General features: G+C 37.8%; 1 long non-coding RNA gene across 3 annotated transcripts in view; it reads right to left on the bottom strand.

Annotated features, from left to right (window-relative positions):
• The window catches only part of LOC143665361 (uncharacterized), a 125,355-nt gene extending 107,235 nt beyond the window's left edge, over positions 1 to 18,120 (bottom strand). For 2 of the 3 annotated variants that reach the window (XR_013166910.1, XR_013166909.1), the window contains exon 1: positions 17,984 to 18,120. This is a non-coding gene — a long non-coding RNA (uncharacterized LOC143665361). The remainder of the gene's footprint in view (positions 1 to 17,983) is intronic. The other variant, XR_013166911.1, reaches the window with a different exon arrangement.
• Positions 18,121 to 18,501: the final 381 nt, after the last annotated feature.

Below are 18,501 nucleotides of genomic sequence, written 5' to 3'. Positions count from 1 at the left end.
CGAAATATCTGATCATTTCCTTTTCCCCAATGCACAGTTACCCTGGTAAAAGGCCGTCGGTCTCCTTGAGGAAGACTTAGAGGAAGGTCAACAGTATAAATTTGTGGCAGTGTAACAGGTTTCTTCCCCATAGGGACCTGGCCTCCCCTTCATTCAAGGGGCTCAGGGTCTGTAAACTGTTTCAAGTCTGGAAATTGATTAAGGGGCCGTGATTCTGTGTTTTTGTAATTCAGGTTAGACTTCTGTTCCCTTGACCTAGAACTCTTTTGTTTATACAGCTCCAACAAGAATTTAGTAGACTGCCCTTCTATTGTATTTCTAGGCACCCCATGATTTACTAGCCAATGCCACAAATCTCTGCGTGTCATATAATTTTGATGCCTCCTTTGAGTTTGTTGTCTATTATAATACCCACGTCTACCCTGTCTTTGGTGATTAAGTGCTGCCACCTGGCTTCTGCCAACTCGGGATCCTGTCATCCCCATTGTGTTTAAGGATTCCAGCTCAGTGACAGCAGTTCCTACAGTAATATCTGACCTACAGAGAATTGCAACCACAGAGCTCTTGAGGGATGATGGTGCTAGTCTCACAAACTTATTTCTCACTGTTCTGGTAAAAGGTGCATCTTCTGGACATTCCTGGGGTGTAAGAGCAGGCTTTGCATGATAAATCCACTCTAACATCCCAATCTCTCTAAGCCTCTGGATCCCCTCATCTACATTATACCAGGGCAGTTCTGGCATTTCAACCTCAGGTAATGTTGGCCACCTTTTGATCCATGTTTCAACCAACCACCCAAACAAGCTGTTAACACCTTTTCTAACTGCTCTAGCTATAACATTGAATGCAGAATCTCTGCTTAGTGGGCCCATATCAATAAATTCAGCCTGATCCAGCCTTATATTCCTCCCACCATTATCCCACACTCTTAAAATCCATTGCCACACATATTCCCCTGTTTTCTGTCTATATAAATTGGAAAACTCACACAGTTCTTTTGGAGTATAACGTACCTCCTCATGTGTGATACTTTGTACCTCACCTTTAGGGGCCTGTTGGGACTTTAGTCTAGTTATAGGTCTAGAAGAAATGAGGGGTGGTGGGGGTGGGTCATGAAAAGAATTAGAAATATCTTCCAAGCCATTTGCTTCAGGGCTTTCATTTGCAGTTTCATCTGGTGAAACAGGATTAATAACTCTAGGGCTAATCCCTTCAGGAGGAGGTTGGGTGGCCAATTCCTCAAGGCAGGCTGAAGGTGGGGCGGCTATGTCCTCAGGGCAGACTATTACAGGGTTATCTAAAGAAGGCTCAGCATGGTCTAGGGTTTCAACCTCACCCCCAACATCATTATCAATCCATATGTCACCATCCCATTTTTCAGGGTCCCACTCCTTTCCAATCAATGCCCTCACTTTAACGGCAGACACCATGCAAGACTGAGATTTCAGTTTACGTTGTAAAGTTGCTACTCTAACAATAAGATTCTGAGTCTGATTTTCAGAGATCTCAAGTCTACGGCTACAGGAAATAAAATTTTCCTTGAGGATACTCATAGAAACCTCTACATCTTTCAGACGGCACTTAAGCTTCTTGTTTGAAGCCTTAAGCCCATCCCTTTCACCCTTTAATGCAGACAGTGTATCTAACAACAACCAACCAACATCTCTATAACTCTTATTTCTACAAAACTCTGTAAAGGTGTCAAGAACATTATCCCCCAGAGTCTGGCTTCGTACAAGTGAAGCATTAGGAGAATCGAATGATGATATTTTGACTATCTCCTTTGCCAACTCAGTCCATGGATTGGGAGTGTCATTCTGATTATGGGAATCAGAGTCCTTAGTGTCTCTGAGCCCAGTCAGAGTAGAAAACCATTCATAAAAACCCATTTTTAAGATTCTGTTCCTTAAGAACCACTCCTGGTACCAAGATGTATTAGTTAGGGTTCTCTAGAGAAACAGAATCAACAGGGAACACTTGCAAATATAAAATTTATAAAAGTGTCTCACGTGACCGTAGGAACGCAGAGTCCAAAATCCACAGGGCAGGCTGCGAAGCTGATGACTCCAATGGATGGCCTGGATGAACTCCACAGGAGAGGCTCGCCAGCCAAAGCAGGAATGCAACTTATCTCCTCTGAGTCCTCCTTAAAAGGCTTCCCATGATTGCATTTAGCATCACTAATTGCAGAAGACACTCCCCTTTGGATGGAATCAGCTGTGGATGTAGCTAACGTGATCATAACCTAATCCTATGAAATGTCCTCATTGCAACAGACAGGCCAGTGCTTACCCAATCAGACGAACAGGTACCACAACATGGCCAAGTTGACACCTGTCCCTAACCATGACACCACACAACTAGAACAACTGGAATTTGGGCATTCCTAGCCTCTTTTCCAAACTCAGGAGGCAAATCAATAATGTTAGTAACAAGGTAGCAGACTTGTTTGTAAAAACACATTTTTGAAGAAATGTATTTTAAAACTTTACAGAATTATCCTAAGAAAGAAAGGTTGGCTCTTAATGGAGTAGGGCTTAATTATTATCACAGATCTTCCAATAACTGTACGAGTGGGTCTAAAAAATTCTAATAACTTTTGATGAAGCGGCTTGTTTACTTCTTGAAGGGGACTTCATAAAATATTATTGAGACATCTTTGTCTTCTACTTTGTAAACAAAGTTTCCCAAAACCATTGTGGAAGGGGCCTACATGTTCTTTCATATTCCCTCATGATTCTGAGGAAACTCTCTGTAAATCTAGTCTTAGAATGACTTTGGTAATTAACAATTTCCTGAACTAATTATAAAATCCTCACTAACCCAGGTTATATAGCTATTGATGCTATTTGATTTTTCACGAGAAAATATTCTCAGGTTTCTGAAAATTCTCAATTTCTAAGGAAACATATTATTTACCTCTACTCTAGAGGCTTCTTTACCAAATCCCTTTTATACATTGCCTCCTTTCTGTAGCCTCAACTCTTCTCTTAACAAAAAAACTGTGATATTATGACCATCATATTCTTAGAGAAAAACTTATATGACCCCACATAAAAAAATGTATTTGGACTTATTATGCCTATATATCTCCTTTTCCAGTGACATATATGGAAATGGAGTTACTTGTTTTACATTCTTATTTTTTTAGTATAAATGTAATATCTATACATTAAGGATATTTGAACAATAATAAACATATAAGAAAAACAACACACTCATTTATAAGCATTAATATTTGAGAACATCAGTTTACAAATGTTTTTGGAATAACATTTTAATCTTGATGCATATATAATTTACATTACATTATTTCAAATTAAAATAAAATAAATTCTTCTGCTTATATACACTCATAAATATATTTTTAATCATGAAATTTCAAGCTGCTTATCTGTCACCTTACAGCATAATACATGTAAATTTAAATATTCCACTATTTTGAATATCATTATGACAATTTCTGTGAAAAACAATTTCTCATCTTTGAGGTTATTTCCTTGGACCTGAATTCAAAAGTATAATTTCTAAGCAAAAGAAATGACTCTGAATTTCTGATATTCTTGCAAGCAGTGGGGACAGCCAACTCAATAGGCCAAGCCTTCGTTCTTGAGTTTTGCCCCTATGGAAATTTTTCCTGCCAAGGATAGGCCTCAATAAGGCCTAAAAGCCACCCCCAGAGAACCTCTTTTGTTGCTCAGATGTGGTCTCTCTCTCTAAGCCAACTTGGGTGTTGAACTCACTGCCATCCCCTTACATGGGACATGACTCTCAGGAGTATAAATCTCCATGTCCACCTGGGACCTTGCATCAAGGGATTGAGAAAGCCTTCTTGATCAAAAGGGGAAAGAGAGAAATGAAACAAAATAAAGTTTCAGTGGCTGAGAGATTTCAGAGTTGGGAGGTTATCCTGGAGGTTATTCGTATGTGCTGCATAGATATCCCATTTTAATTCATGGTGTATTGGAGTGGCTAGAGGGAAGTACCTGAAACTACCGAGCTGTGTTCCAGTACCCTTGATTCTTGAAGATGATTGTATAGAAATATAACTTTTACAATGTGATCATGTGATTATGAAAACCTGTATATGATGCTCCTTTTATCCATGGTATGGACAGATGAATTAAAAAAATGGATAAAAATAAATAAATAATAGGAAGGACAAAGGGTAAAATAAATGGGGTAAATGGAAATACTAGTGATCAATGAGAGGGAGAGGTAAAGTTTATGGTATGTATGAATCTTTTCTTTTTTCTTTCTATTTCTTTTTCTGGAGTGATGCAAATGTTCTTAGAAGTGATCATGGTGATGAATACACAACTATGTGATGATAGTGCAAGCCGTTGATTGTACACCATGTATGGAATGAATGTGTATGAAGATTTTTCAGTGAAAGCACTTGAAAAAATAAAAATAAAAAAATATATTTTAAAAAAGAAATGTCTCTGAGCTGGTATTTAGAGTATTTCATGGTTCTATTAGTATTAGCTCCTTGTATTGTAAATGGATCCAATAATCAGGGACTGTAAAACTGCTTTGTTGTTCTGAGACAATTTTGTGTAAGACACCATATATTCTTTATGTGCTCAGATAATGACATGAGTACAAGCATTGCAGGTAGGAGACAAACCCATATCTGGAGTATGTGCTAATTCCAATAAGGACACATTTTTGTCCTTATTAGGTATAAGTGGTCTGGTGAAATCAGGCAACCCTGTGGCTGGCTGGTCTCCTTAAGTAACAGTGCCACAGTAAGGGTGAAGAATCGATTTCTGCTTTGAGAAGTTTAGGCATTCAGCAGTAGAAGAAGCTGAATTATATTAGAAGAGTAAATACCCTTGATGTTGATGCCCCTTATAGTCTCCATCCATGCTACCAGGGCCATTCTCTTAAGGGCTCATTTTACCTGCTTTGAAGTTGCTGAGAAGAGATGCTGACTAATATCTCTTTATTGTTGAGTGACTCCTCTGCTATAGATAATTTCTGGTGGGCCTTAACCTAACAGACAAAGATCTGTACACTCTGACCCGCTCCCATAGGACCACACACATGCTTCTACCTAGAGAAGAATGTCTCTGATATCCTAGCATTGCTCCTTCCAGATGCCTACCCAACCAACCAAGCCATTTTTCACTGCCTGGGTTTCATGTATATTGATTTCTCGTACTGCTTCCCCCTTCAAAATGAATGCCTTGGAGGTCTTATCCATTCCTTCCCTTCACTGCAGTACTTTAAGACTTCCTGCAAGATTATATCTAATGCCACAATATTGATCCGGCTACCTGTGAAGCAAGCTTGATGCTTTTCTCTCTCTGTCAGTTGGTTATAGATTACTTCATAGGGCATGGTCTGAGGTAGGGGCTCAGATCTCCAATAGAAGTAGGTCCCATAAGAATGCACTATTTTATGTTATTTAATTATGCCTTGTAGTCCTGATCTTGACCAGTTTTAACTTCATGTTTCCACAGTGGGATGAATGCCTGCTATGCCTGCCTGACCTTATTACTCAGTGGATCTGATAGTATTAAGTTCATGTTGGACACATGTCTAGACTCTTTGTTCAGATAGTTAGTCACTATTAGGACTTTAGAGTATGTGAGGAGTCATTTTTATCAAGTAGAAAGCTTTAAGTGGCATGATGACTCCAGAACCCTAGGAAACCCTAGGTAATTGTGTTGAGAATTTCCTACCAGGCTACAAGATACCCAGTAAAAGATTCTTATTTCCACTCACACTTTTACTCCACTCAGATTTTTTGGTTTATATGGCTTGAATTGTCAAGAAACTTGAATTTACTACTGAACCCTCTTATAGTCTTAGATTACATCAAAATTTGCAGTCTTTAGTGTTCCCTGAGATTGAATAAAAGAAGTATTGTCAAGTTAGAGAAATGCTACCTCCAATCTGACCAAGTGGTCTGACTTTTCTTGGAGGAAGGTAGTGAAGAAGATAAGTTTATCAAGCTCTCTGCTTCATCCTAGCCCTTAGTGTCTCACTTTTTAAAATTCCATAGTCCTAGGTCTGACATAAGTGACCTGCCAAAGCTGGAATTCCAGGGTTCTTTATATCCTTCCTCTTCTACAATGAGGTCTTGGCCCTGTTTATCTATGTACATCTCATTAAATGCTATCATGGAAGCCCTCCATCTTTCACAGCATTTCTTGATTCAATAATTTGCTCATCTGACACTATCATTTTCTTTTCCAGGTTAACAGAATAAGTAGTGAACAAAAGACAGACAATTGAGAAAGTCATTTTAGTATTTCCCCACACCGTTCAAGATCTATAATTGCCACCTAACCCAATCTTTCTTCTACCTATACATTATCCCAACCTAGCAAGTGAGATTATTTAGCAATTGTGTTGCTGTTGTTTACTAGGGATTATTCCCTTACTATTAGCAACAGGATCATTATGAGTGATCTAGTGCCACAATCTCATTATGAGTGTATGAATATCTGCTTTCTAGTTCCACCCCTAGCTACTGACTTTATCACTCTCAGTTTCCCTGAATGACAAGGCTGAAAGCAGCTTACTACTAAATAGTCTATGTGGAAGTTAATCCATATGCTCAAGCGAGATACAAGGGCAGTAACACCAAGAGGAGGGAATGTCAGTCACAATTATTAGTGCTTTTTCTCCTGAGAATTTGTTAAAAAGTCTACTGCTTTGAATCACAGAACTGTTTGCCAAGGAATCAGAATAAATGCTTATCCTTTTGCCTCCATCCTACATTTGTCAGTAGTAGACTTTTCACAGGCAGCATAATTCTTTCTCCTGACTTCTGGGTTGACCATGCATGAGCAAGAAATTGTTCCCCAGGAGAAGGCAGAACAAGATGGTGACATAGGGAGGTATGAAATTTACCTAGTTCTCCAGAGCAGCTAGTAAAGCCAGGAACTCTCTGAAACAACTGTTTGGGGCATACATTGTACACCAGCCTGAATGGGTGGAAGGGCCAAGATCTCAGCAAGAAACTAAGTAAAGCCCCTAAACTATGTGGACCTGATGCTCCTCCCCCACTGGCACAGCAGGCTGTTGGAAACAGTTCCCCATTGGAAAGAGAAGCATTCTCTACTGGGAGCAAGGGAAGATAGCACAACCAAGCTCCAATTGAGGTTTTATTTTGCAAATTTGGATTGCTGAAAGCAAGCTCTAGGCATAAGATAAACCAAGAATAAACAAGAATGTAACACTGAGGTCTCTCCTAGCAGATAGAAGAAGGGTTTGATGAAGGAAAAAGAAAAAGAAGGCTTTTGGAATCAGCCAAATTCAGAATACTGGAAAAAGGTTGTGCCCCAACAAAAGAGGTACATACAGCTGGGTACCGACTCCAGCTCCAACTGGCAAACCTTGGGGACTGAGCAGTGGCTCTGAAAAAGAATTTTATTTTAATTATTTATTATTATTATTATTATTAGCCCTTTAAAAAGTGTTCTAAATAGCTCAGAGAATGCCTCAGGCATTTTCAATATTCAGTGCTGACTTAGGCAACAGCAGAGTTAAGACTGATCTAAGAGACTAAGTAACAAGTCAAATAAAAAGAAAATTCTGTAAAGTGTGTACCTTCCTCCAAGAGAAAGGTAGGAGGAGACCAGCTCAAGTAGCAACACTCCTTCACAGAATTCAGACCCAAGGTGCCGGGAATTAGAAACAACTTAAGCTTGCCATCCACCTCAGTCATTGTCTCAACCACGTCCCTGGTAAACTGAGAATTGAAGGCTCTACACTTTATGCCAGTGGGGAGCTGTGGACTGACTAGAGCCACCTGCTGGTCATGATAAGAAAAGCAGAGAATTATAGGCTCTACAGGAAAGGCAGGCAACCTGCTGGGTTTCATTTTTAGGGAAACTTGATACTGATACCACCTTCTCTAGAGGCCTGGACCTGCCAATACCTGGGAAAATCTGATTGGAGTTGATCATATCTGGGAAGTGTTCCTCAGAAAAAGGTTTCGTATAAGCAGGGCAAGAACCAGAAAAACAAGAGCTGAAAAAATCTGATCAGTTAAATAGGAGCTGTGTTAGAGGTCTAGAATAAGTTGAACTAAATGCCAAAGACCAGAAAGAGTGCAATGCCAATCAACAAGAAAATCCTAGGTACAGAGTAAAAGCAACCTCCAAAATACTCTAATCAAGGAAATCAGATGCCTGAGCACCAGCAAAAAATTATGAGCCATAATTGGAAAAAAAAAGATGTGGCTCAAAGGAAAACACTAACACTATAAATAAGATACAGGAGTTGAAACAATCAATTAAAGTTGTTCAAACAAGCATGCTAAATACATTCACAAATCAAATCAATGAGTTGAGGGAAGATATGGCAAAAAAGATGAAGGATCAGTAGAATACACTGGGTGATTATAAAGAAGAACTCGAAGGCTTGTAAAAACAAATGGCAGAGCTTACAAGAATGAAAGGCATAACAGAAAACATGAAAAGGAAATCGAGACAACAGAAGATTTGAAGAGAGAGGAAAGGATTAATGAATTAGAGGACAGAACATCTGAAATCCTACACATAAAAGAACAAGTAGGATACATAATGGAAAAATGTGAACAGGGTTTCAGGGAATTGAATGACAACATGAAATATGCAAATATATGTGCTATGGTTGTCCTAGAAGGATAATGAAAGGAAAAGGGGCAGAAAGAATAATGGAGGAAACAATCACTGAAAATTTCCAATCTCTTGTCAAAGACATAGAGTTACAGATCCAGGAAGCACAGTGTCCCCAGACGGAATAGTTCCAAAATGGACTTACTCCAAGACACTTACTAATAAGATTGTCAAATGTCAAAGACAAAGAGAGAATTCTAAAAGCAGCAAGAGAAAAGCAATCCATCACATACAAGGGAAGCTCCATGAGACTATGTGAATATTTCTCAGCAGAAACCAAGGAGTCAAGAAGGCAGTATAATATTTTTAATATACTGAAAGAGAACAGCTGCTAGCCAAGAATTCTGTATCTGGCAAAACTGACCTTCAAAAATGGAGGTGAATTTAAAATATTTTCAGGCAAACAAGCCCTGAAAGAATTTATGAACAAGTGACCTGTCTACAAGAAATAATAATGTACACACTATATGCAGACAGGAAAACTCAGGAGAGAGAGGTCTGGAGAAGAGTAGATGAATGAAGACTATCAGTAATGGTAAAATGAGAAGAAAATAAAATATGATACAACAGAATAAAGTAATGGTGCATGCAACAATGTGGGTAAACCTTGAGGACATTGTTTTCAGTGAAATTAGTCAGGGCACATATTGTATTCCTTATATATTCACTAATATTAAAGAACGTTAATGAGTGAAATTTGAAAGTCAACATTGAGAAAGTAGGTTATCAGGAGATAGAAGGAGGCCAGACCTTGGACATTTGATGCTGAATGAGTACAGAGTGTTCAACAGGATTGATTATAAAGATACAGAAATGAACAGTAAATACTATCTGATGGTGGCACAATATTGCAAGTACACTGAATAAAAATGAGTGTGACTATAGTTAACAAAGGCTAAGGACATGTATGACACCAAAGAAAAGATAGAAGATAAAGACTGGGACTATATAACTTAATGAAACAAGAGTGGACAACGATGATGAATAAAGGTACAGATATAATAAAATTTTTACATGAAGGAGAACAAATGAATGTCAACCAATGTCAGGTGTTGAAAATGGGATGTGTTTTAGTTTGCTAATGCTGCCAGAATGCAATGCACCGGAAATGAAATAGCTTTTATAAAGGGGACTCATTTAGTTACAAATTTATAGTTCTTTGGGGGAAAGGAAGCTGGCTTTCCTCTGACTCTCTCTCACATAGGGGGGCATATAGCAATTTCTGCTGGCCCTCCCTCTGACTTCTGGGTACCAAAGGCTTTCCCCAGGGTGAATCCTTTCTGCATCTTAAAATACCTGAGTTGTGCTGGGCTAAGCTGAACTGTAGTGAGGTGCTGAGCTCCCTTATAAACTCTCTTTTCAGCTTCCAGCTAATAAAATTAAATATTACTCACTGCAGAAGACATTCCCCTTAGCTGACCACAGGTGTAATCAGCCATAATGAATTTCATATACTGATGATGTAAGTCCACAGCAATAGAACAACTAGGCACCATCACCTGGCCATGTTGACACCTGGTCCTAACTCCTACAGAATCCATCCCTTGTCAGTGTAACACCTATACATATCACCTTAAACCATACTTACTCTCTAAATAAAAAACAATAACAGAAATATTTTTCACAAACTCTAAATAGAAAATCATAAAAGACATATTTTTTTTCACCCAACAATGTTTATCTGTCTTGCATGCAATGCACTAAGTCTTTCCATATAAAAAATGCATGCCATACCGGAGACCTGGGTTTGATTCCTGGTGCCTGCCTTTGCAAAAAAAAAAAAAAAGAAAAGAAAAAACTTCATTTAATCACAATATCACAAAAGCCTTAAATCATTTCAATAACAATACGAATACAATACCGTCTAAAAAATAGTGCCAAATCTCATCAAAATCAGTTACAGGCATGATCAGTCCTAAAGTAAAATTGTCCACTGGCTGTGAATCTGAGAACTTAGAGCAAATTATCTGCTTCCAATATACAAAGAAGAAAAGGTCATAGGATAAATGATCCCATTGCCATAGGGAGAAATTTGAAGGAAAACAGGGGTCACCAGACCTAAACACCTCTGAAAATCTTAAGGGAAAACTCTATTAGATTTCAAATTCTGAGAGTCATTCATCATCAGGGCTTTAGAAAGTGGCAGTCCAACCCTTTCCACAGGCCTATGCAGTGGCCCTCCACTGCAGAGTTTTCTCCAAACACTGATATGAGGCTTGTAATATTGGGGAACATTGGGGAGACCATCTTTTACACAGCCACACTCTCCTCATGTATCTGGGTGGCACCCAGATTCTCTGCCATCTCTAGGGCACATGCTCAACTCCTTCAGAATAATGGGGTTGCAGCCAGGCTTCCCTAAATCACTGGGGAATGTGCTGCCCCCTCTCCAAGACATGGGGCACCAGAATTCTTCCCAAACATTAAGGTAGAAGGCCTGCCTTCTGCCTCTGGAGCAAACTCACCCCCTCCACGCATACAAACTAATCCATTCTCCCGTCCCAAGTTTTCTTAGCTTCAAACCTTAGCTTCCGTGGTTTTGTCTCTGAGGTTATTATTCTTTATATCTGTCCATTTTTTGTCCCTTCCTGTTCAGACCAACAGTAGCTCTGTTTATAAAGGTCTCACACAAAAAAAGAGTTGATGTGGCATGTAACATTCAGGGATTAAAGCCATCATACCATAGGATCTTGCATAAATCATTTCTGGATAACTCCATTTTCAATCCTAACTTGTCTTGTAATGGCTGACTGTTTCACATTTGGCTAAATCCTCATGTGGGGTTGTACTTTCTGGGGTCTCATTTTCTGGAAGCCAAGAATTTTCCATAATATCAGTTTATGGTTTCTTTGCACCTGAAAGTTCAGTCTTCAGCCTATCCCTTTCTTGTTGTACTTTACTATAAGCTGCAAGGAGAAAACAGGCTACATTTTCCACATTTAGCTTGGAAATGTCCCATGCAAGTATCCAAAATCATCACATTCAAATTCTCCTTTCCATCCAGCACAAGGATTCAATTTTACCAAATTCTCTAGCATCTTAAAACAAGGGTTGCCTTTCTTCCAACTTGCAACAACACACTCCTCTAAGACTTCAACAGAAGTATCTTTAGAATCCATGTTTTTACCAAAAGTCTCTTGAAAGCAATCTAGACTTTATCTATCAAGCTCCTCACAATTCTTCCAGAATCCTCCCCTTATTCATTTAAAAAAATCATTCTAACATGTTTGGTATTTGCAAACATGATAGCATCCCACCTCTCTGGTGCCAAAATATGTTTGACCTGCTGCATACAGCAGAAATGGACTGGCTTTTTAAAATGGGATTTATTTAGTTACAGATTTGCAGTTCTATAGAGGAAAGGCTTTCCCTGTCACAATGGAAGTCATATGGTGGCATCTGCTCGCCTTCCCTCCAACTTCTTGGTTCAAACAACTTTCTACAGGGTGATTCCCTTCTACATCTCCAAATGTTTGGGTCTGAGCCAGCTGTGAGCTGGTTGTGCTGAGCTGTGCTGACCTGTACGGAGCAGCTAACTCCCTTTTGACCTCTGTCTTTTAAGCCTCCAGCTAATTAAATTAGATATCACTCATTGCAAAAGTCTACTCCCCTTAAGCTGACTGCAGATGTAATCAGCCATAGATTAATTTCACATGCTGACGATTTAATTCCACAGCAATGAAACATATGGACATCATCACCTGACTAATCTAATACCTGAACCCAACTACTATGGCATAATATTTGGAAAAAATACAATCAATGCAAACTAAGGTCTAGAGTTACCAGTAACACTGTTGTATGCGTCCATTAAATGTAACAAAGTCTATACACCAAAGCTAAATGTAATAAAAGAGGGATATAAGGGAGGAGTATATTTCTGATGGTGTTGTTTTTCCTTTTTACTTTATTTATTTTTAAATTTTTGATTCTTCATTTTTTTCCTCTTCTTTCTTTGTGGAAGAAATGAAAATATCCTCATATAGATTGTGGTGGTGAACGAATAATTATGTGATTATACCAGGAACTTGATTATTTACTTAGGATGGATTGCACCATGTGTGAATAAAACTTGTTTAGGGTGGGATCATTTTAATTAAGTTGTTTCCATGGAGATGTGACCCACCCAATAGTGGGTAGGACATTTTGAATAAGTAGTTTCCATGGAGATGTGTCTCTACCCATTCAAGGTGAGTCTTAATCCATTTACTAGATTCCTTTGACAGGGTACAATTTTAGAAAAAGCTTTAGAACTGACACAGAAAGAGATGTTTGGAGATCCAGAAAAAAAAAAATGCCCCGCAGAAGCTGTCTGAATCCAGAAGCCAAAGGACCAGCAGATACCACCCATGTTCTTTTGCAGCTGACAGAGGTGTTCCAAACATGATCAGCCTTTCTTGGGTCAAGATAGCTTTCTTTGTATGCCTTAGTTTGAACATTTTATGGGCTTAGAACTGTAAACTTGTAATTTAATAAATTCCCTTTTATAAAAGCAAACCTATTTCTGCTATAATGCATTCTGGCAGCATTAACAAACTAAAATAGGTCACTTTTTTCAGATTGAGATGGCACAGTAATCATTTCTATCTAAGGCCTCATTGGAAGTACTGTTACCGTCTATATTTCTACAGTTTCTTCAAAGCAATCTGGGCCTTTTCTATCAAGCACCTCACATTTCTTCCTGACTAATTATGAAGTATTTTTCAAAATTTTTATCTGAAATAGCAGTACTCCTTCATGATAGCAAAGCTGTATTATTCAAGTGTGCCAGTTTGAAAGTATGTATGTATCCCAGAAAAGCCATGTTTTAATCCTAATTGCATTTTGTAAAGGCAGCCATTTCTTCTAATCCCTATTCAGTACTGTATGTTAGAAACTACAATTAGATCATCTTCCTGGAGATGTGACTCAACCAAGAGTGGTTGTTAAGCTGGATTAGGTGGAGACCCATTCAGGTGTGTCTTGATTATTTTACTGGAATCCTATAAAAGAGGAAATATTTTGGAGAAAGCAGGAGATTCAGAGACAACAGAGCAGAATTATGTAGCCACGAGAAGCAGAGTCCACCATCCAGTGACCTTTGGAGATGAAGAAGGAAAATGCCTCCCAGGGAGCTTAATGAAACAGGAAGCCAGGAGAGGAAGCTAGCAGATGATGCCATGTCCACCATGTGCCTTTCCAGATGAGCGAGAAACCCTGAACTTCATTGGTCTTCTTGAATCGAAGTATCTTTCCCTTGATGCCTTAGATTGGACATTTCTATAGACTTGCTTTAACTGGGATATTTCCTTGGCCTTAAAACTGTAAACTAGCAACTTATTAAATTCCCCTTTTTAAAAAGCCATTCCATTGCTGGTATATTGCATTCCAGCAGCTAGCAAACTAGAACATCAAGTTTCTCTAGAGAAACAGAACTGGCAGGTAATATCTGTAAATATGAGATTTTATAAAAACTGGCTCACATGACTGTGTGATGCACAACCCAAATTCTGTAGGGTGACTGCAAGCTGGGAAGTCTGAGGGAGGAGTTTGATGAATTCTCCAGAAAAAGCTGGCTGACTGGAGAAGAGATGAAAATTCTGTCTTCTGAATGAGGAAAACCATCACTTGTCCTTTAAAGTCTTCCACTGATCGGATGGGATTTGGTTTATTGTTAAAGGTCATCTCCTCATTGACTTCAAATGAAATCAGTCATAGATGTAATCAACTTACTGAGGATTTAAGTCCATGAAATGTCCTCACAATAATAATCAAGCCAGCACTTGCTTAACCAAACAACTGGGCACCATCAACTCACCAAGTTGACATATTAACACACCATCACATATCATAATACTCATTTATTTCAATCAACTTGACCCAACTGGATTCAAGTGAGCTCTTATTGTTTCCTCTCTCCTTTCTTAAATTCTTGTAAAGACTCAACAATTTTCACTTCTGATTGTCTTTCTACACCCCAGACAGTAATATATCTATGTCATCAGATCACATACTATCCATGTACAAAACCTCACTTTATTCCTCATCACAAGTATGTCCAATTTGTGAATGGAAATAATACTTTCATTTTATGAAGAAGACAGTATCCTTCAAGAGTGATAAATGGCATGTAATTTAGCTATATACCCAAGATGAAAAGGTTTATTTTTATGATTTTTCAAAGAAGCAAATATTATTTCCTATTCCATGAAAGTAGTTAATTTCTAATATACTGTGATGGTGAACTCAATAATAATTGTAAAAAAAAGTGAAAAATGAATGTAGCACCTCTGTGATTTAGTCTCACTGTTTGTGAGTGGGGAGAAGGCAAATGAGGTCATTCCATAAATTATCTCTGAGGTCTAGTTCATCTCTAATATTCTGTTATTCTAAGTAAATCCTGACCCTGTTTTTATAAGCAGTCTGTTTTTTCTGATATTGGTAGTGATAACAAACAGATCATTCCATGTCAAGACATTAGGGTGAAGTGAAAGATCTTTTGGATGAAAATATTAGAAATCCACTCCTATTCTACTAAAACAGGGATGGGGAAGAGGATAATTTAATGACAGTCAAATAGCTAATCCTCGTGAAACTCAAAGGTAGGAAGGGGAGTTAAGTCTTACCAGGAACTGAAACCAGAAATTCTTGAATCAGAAAATGATGTTGCTTTTCTGTCAATTCTGGGCCAGATGGTGTCTTTGCTCTGAATATTTCCAAACTAGTGCTTCATTCCTCTCCCTTGACACCTGGATTGTTTTGCATTTTAGTGTGTCCTCAGCCAAATAAGCTGTCTCAGCCCGACTTTGTCCTATTTCTCTATCCAAAATTACTCTGTCTCAATTCCAAATTCATGGTAACAAAGTTTAAGATTGGCCTGACTTCAACCAGGTGTCTGAATAAGTCAGCTGTGGCAGGTGACAAATCTCACAGTACAGTCCAACTGTCAGGGTGCAAAGCGGATCAGCAAGCTGAGAATTTTGTTAAAACCTTTGGAAATGCGGATTTAGAAGACACTCCAAAATAAGTCTAGGACACATAGAACAGACGAGATCATTTTTAAAGGCATGGAAAATAGTTCCTGACATAGATGTGTCTTTCACCCAGACAATATAAACTTCACAATGTTAGACAAAAGTCATTGTGATATATGATTCTATATTTCTTGGAAACAATAATGAATTATTTTTTATGAATTTTTTTATTTGAACAATAATTTCTGTGTCTATATGTGTTCTATGCAACTTCAGAAGAAATATTTCTGATTAAAAAAAACATTACAAGTAGTTATAGACATGTGCACTAGATAGTTTTAAAACCTAAATATCTCTAATTAAATGTCTCTTTGATATAGCCAAAGGCAGGTCCTCTCATGATGGTGCTAACAACTTGTGAAATCTAAGCAGCTCAGAGTTCTAATAGCGTGACCTGGGAGCTGGAAATAATAGCATAAAGACTCAGCTATTCTTTCCAACATTTAGGGTTTACTATAGAAAAATTTAAATATAATAGTTGTGAACTAAATTTCTGTACAGGAAACTTAAGTTTACTGTGAGATGAAATTTAAACCCAGTAAATGTAAAATAAATTTACCAAAACAAGTGTGGAGAAGGGAAATTCTAGAAGACAAGTGCATGCTACTAAAACAATTAAAATGGGAAAAAGTAAGAAATTCTAAGGCAAAGTTGAAGACTTTATATTCACCTTGCAATTACAAAATTTCATATATATAAGCCATTTGAATACTTGTATGATAATCTTCAAAATACAAGATTAAATTGAAGCAATTGTCCTCTTTCTCCACCTTACCCTCTGACAATTGTCCATGGATTCTTCCTCCCCAACTTAACTTACCATAGCATCTATAGGAGTAGCAAAGGGGAAAATTAAAATGTTTAAATTAAGAGAACTTTTTGAAGGGGGCAGAAAAAAATAAATATTCTTCATAAAGAGACTGGGCTAAATTCTCATTTTCTTACTACTGGATATAAAACGTTAGTAAGCCTCAACAGGTGAGTTGGGAAGAACGAGTGCACTATTGATGGCCATGGCAACAGTATATAAAGTATATGACCACCACATGAGTGATAGTTATTTCATGTGTTGACTTGTCTAGGTTCTGATGTCCAGTTATCTGATGAAACACTGGCCCAAATGCTGTTGAGGAGGTATTTTGTAGATGGAATTAATATCTATAATTAGTTGACTTTAAATAAAGTTTAAACTTTCAATATTGGGAGTAAGCCTCATCCAATCAGCTGAAGGACTTAAGAGCAAAGAATTAATAGAAAATTCTGCTTCAAGACCATACCATCCACTCTTTTCTGAACTTCCAACCTGGTAGCCTCCTCTGAGAATTTTAGACTCAAGACTGCAAGATCACTCTTAGGAGAATTTCAAATCTCTGGTTTGCCAATTTCTACAATCACTGAGCAAATTCCTTAAAATAAATCTCATAATATATATATGTTATTATTTCTGCTTCCCTGATGAATGCTGACTTAAATACCACGTGAAAATAAAAGCATCTGGCCATTAGGTCACTCTCTTATATTTAAAAAAAACAAAACACCAAACACTGTCATTTTCTAGATTTAAAATAGACTATCCATTCTGAACCAGAATTTTAATCTCATGTAAATAAAAACTCAGAAAAAAATGGTAAAAAATTGAATAGGTATTTCAATTCTTAAGACCGTAGGCCTGATCTGTGACTCAGTAGGAGAAGTAGGAAACTGAGGACATGATCTATTTGTTCACTCATCCCCTTCCTTTTCTGTATATAACCCACATCTGTTGAATTTATCTCCTCCAGGATTGAGCAGCATGGAGAAATTTAAGAATAAGAATGGAGGCCTATTAATTTGACTTCTGAATTTTGAATTTCTCTCTCTCAGCTTAGTCAAATATACTTTATTCAAAAGCTGGCTCTTTTGAGGAATGTTAGTGTCTCTTTCAGAGACAATACATGGGGACCCTGCTGGACTGTAAAACCTTCCAACACAGGCAATGTATTCTCCAGCTGAGTTCCTATGTCACTCTTTCAATTTCTTACACAACCACTCTGCTATCTCTTTACCCAGAAGATAGCCACTTGAGCAACATCTTTTCAAGATAACTCAATTTACTTTTCATGGCATAGACTTACAGCATGGGAAATAATACTCCCTTACCCCACTACCTCAGAAAGTATCTGTTCCTGCTGCTACACCCTTTCTCATGGGCTTGCCATCCTTCAGGTCCCAATCTCTGTGTTTTCACCTGCCCTGACAAATACCCAAGGACACTTGTTGAATGCTAATCACAATCGTTCTCACATCCCACTTCAGCACTAGCTGGTTTGTCCTAGGAATCTCTAAAGCTCAATTAAACAGTAGGATGTTTACCTCACCCTTGTAAACCATCAGGATCTCCATAACTGCATCTCTAGGGACCCTCTTAATTGGTTTCAATTATAGGAGATACAGCCTTCTTTTATCCTCCTATAATTAAGGGAAATTAAAAAAAGAAAACAAAACAGAGTAGCTACGGATTTTGGAATTTCTTTAAAGAATCTACTGTTCTATTACATTGCTAGCCTTCTCTTACTTCAACAATTGGGATTGATGACTACTCCTTAGTAAGTCTTTAAAGTATGTGACTACACTTCATTTTAAAATGTGGTGACATGTCATTAAGCATTTCTGACCTTGAGACTTTTGAAAAGTTCTGAGACAATAGTACATTATTTTTACATTTTAGCCACTTTTATTTATGAATAACAGTAATACATTATCATTTGAGCTTACAGTTCCCTGTTGAATACATACATATATATGTGTGTGTGTATATATGTAGTCTATATACACACATGGATAGATAGATGGAGAGAGAGAGAGAGAGATGGATAGATTTATTGGCCATT

This window comes from Tamandua tetradactyla, chromosome 21 (assembly GCF_023851605.1).
Source record: "Tamandua tetradactyla isolate mTamTet1 chromosome 21, mTamTet1.pri, whole genome shotgun sequence".
Lineage (NCBI taxonomy): Eukaryota > Metazoa > Chordata > Mammalia > Pilosa > Myrmecophagidae > Tamandua > Tamandua tetradactyla.
Note: the sequence above shows the minus strand (reverse complement) of the source record. Positions and strands in the feature narration are given on the sequence as shown.